Source organism: Theropithecus gelada, chromosome 1, assembly GCF_003255815.1.
Source record: "Theropithecus gelada isolate Dixy chromosome 1, Tgel_1.0, whole genome shotgun sequence".
Taxonomy (NCBI): Eukaryota; Metazoa; Chordata; class Mammalia; order Primates; family Cercopithecidae; genus Theropithecus; species Theropithecus gelada.
In genome coordinates this window covers 207519220-207522110 of record NC_037668.1, presented here as the reverse complement: position 1 = coordinate 207522110, position 2891 = coordinate 207519220, and positions in this window count along the sequence as shown.

Sequence of the window (2891 nt, the reverse complement as noted above, 5' to 3'; positions counted from 1 at the left end):
TCTGAATATCTGGTGACTGATGGGCTCGGGGTGTCTCATCATTGCTTAGAAGTGAAAATTAAATGCTGAGTTATGTGGGTGAAAATATTTATGTTTGCATTTACACGTGGAATTTAAACCAAAGATACAATTCTAAGCCCCCCAACCACTGAATGGATCCCTCCTCTCAGTCAAGGGCATTCCAAAGTTAACCTGAAACACCAGTTCAGGCTGTGATGGAATTGAGTGGTTGGACATGCCTCCACGGAAGGAATTCAGACACAACTGACCAGCATGAACATTCCAACTGAGACCTTAAGTCTAACAAAACAGACTCTTTGTAGCTTTAAATAAAATGCTGACGTGACAGCAGGTCCTGGCAGCAATAGAAATATTTTACCCCAAAATATATTTCTTTGATATATTTTGAAATGGCCCTGCAAAGCTGTTTCTTGTGGGAAAGATCTACATTCTATAGAGAATCCTCTTCCCTTTCCGGGTATTTTTTTCTGATCTAGGAGAGAATTAACTAAGTCTGGAACCTTTTTAAGTCTGATAGGAAACCATTTATAATCTATTCTCTTGGAAGTCTGCTACCTGGAGACTTTATCTGCAAAATAAGAACCCTGGTCTCCTTCACCCCTTAGTTTAAACCAAACACACCCTTCTATTGATTCTGAGTCTTTAGATAAACTCTTTCAACTAATTGCCAGTCAGAAAATCTTTGAATCCACCTATGACCTGGGAGCCTGCCCATCTTGAGTTGTCCTGCCTTCCCAGACCAAACCAGTGTATACCTTACATGTATTGGTTGATGTCTTATGTCTCCCTAAAACATGTAAAAGCAAGCTGCAGCCCAACCAACTGGGACACATGTTTTCAGGACCTCCTGAGGCTATGTCACAGGTATGTCCTTAACCTTGACAAAATAAACTTCTACATTCATTGAACCTGTGTCAGATACTTTTTGGCTTACAGTCATTTATGTAAATAATAAAACCAAGAGGATGAAAAAGACTCTCAAAACTTAACTAATTTCTTCACCTAAAATAAATAATATAGACATTTATTTATGTAAAATTTTAGCAGCAGTGTCATCTTCATATGTAGACAGTAAGTTACTTCATGGTAGAAGATAAGATGCTTAGCCTGAGGGAATTTTCTATACAAAGAGAATAATCACTTAAAAAGGAAACATCTTAAAACAAATTTTAATCATTTGTCTGGAAATACTATTCACTTACTTTATGTCTGTAAACATAGTTTAATGTCGTGAAAATTGTGTTAATGAAATAATGAAAATAATGAAATTATTGAAAATAATGAAAATCATTTCATAATGAAAATAATGAAACTCTTATGGAAATAATGAAAATCATTACAAAAATAATGAAAATCCATTTTTTCCACAAGTATTCATACTTTGTAATCATATTTACCCGAGTACACTCTGTCATAGGCTTAAAATGTGGCTTTTCCACATTGGTAAAAATTTGCTAGGCCACCTGTATGTGGTTTGTGGCTCTGACTACGCTGTGGTGCCCGCTTTAAGAGCAGCATGTGAGCTGCCATGCTACCATTTAAGTGAGGCTCCAGACTTAGGTAAAAGTTGCTTTCAGTAAGATAGGTTGGTATGTCTCTAGAGGATGTAACCATTTCTCCTTCTCAGTATGAAAAAGAGTGGTCAGACTGTTCTGCTCAGATGCTGAGTGCCACAGGATGCTAAGGGAATGGTGCAAGTACTGTGGATGCTTTTACAGAAACGAAGAGACTGCCTACTATTTTAAGGCCACCTAAGTGATTGCACAGTGATTATTGCCAAGACTTTCACATTTTTTATTGTGTCATCAAAAATTGTAATGTCATCTATGTTGACACAAAATTTGGGTAGCAATTGTTAAAATACTTGAGAGGCCATTAGGCTGAGATGGCCCCAGAGCCCTTTGTTTCCTAGGTAAACAAATCCAACCAAGCCCAATTCAACATAAACAGTAGAATAAAAATTAAAAACACACACACACACACACACAAAACCTTTACCAGTCAGAAACCACCAACCAGCCCTGGGACTTTCCAGTAGATCATACTCAATTAAGACAAATACGTAGCTGTAGCCAATCAAGTAATTGCGTTGCTTTGCTTGCATGTTCAGCCTATAAAACCCCGCACCTCTTGCTGCTAGAGGGAAATTCTCTGAACCTCTTTAGGCTTTGAATGCTATCCAATTCATGAATCCTTTAATGTTCAAATACATTCTGTTGAATTAATTTTGTCTTAAATTTTCCTTTTTATACAACTCTCTCCTTTATTTTCTGTGGGTTGGAAAAACAGAGTAATAATTTTATTAGAACTGTGTGCAAAGTAAGTATGTGTATGCCCTGAGTGAAGCAAAGAGAGGGCTTACTTCTTATTAAAAGTGCTTTCCTACCACGGCATGAAAAATACTTTAAAAAGCATTTTCATTTACTTCTGGGTCCTTTACTGCACTCCAAAAAGCTGAGTTTGCGTGACAGTACATATTAGATAAGAGAGATGTTAGGAAAATTGACTTCAGCAATTTTACATCTTGCCTCACACAAAAGGCTTGGATGCACCAAATTTCCACAATGTAAAACCCTTGCAGGCCGGGCGCGGTGGCTCAAGCCTGTAATCCCAGCACTTTGGGAGGCCGAGACGGGCGGATCACAAGGTCAGGAGATCGAGACCATCCTGGCTAACCCGGTGAAACCCCGTCTCTACTAAAAAATACAAAAAACTAGCCGGGCGAGGTGGCGGGCGCCTGTAGTCCCAGCTACTCGGGAGGCTGAGGCAGGAGAATGGCGTGAACCCGGGAGGCGGAGCTTTCAGTGAGCTGAGATCCGGCCACTGCACTCCGGCCTGGGCGACAGAGCGAGACTCTGTCTCAAAAAAAA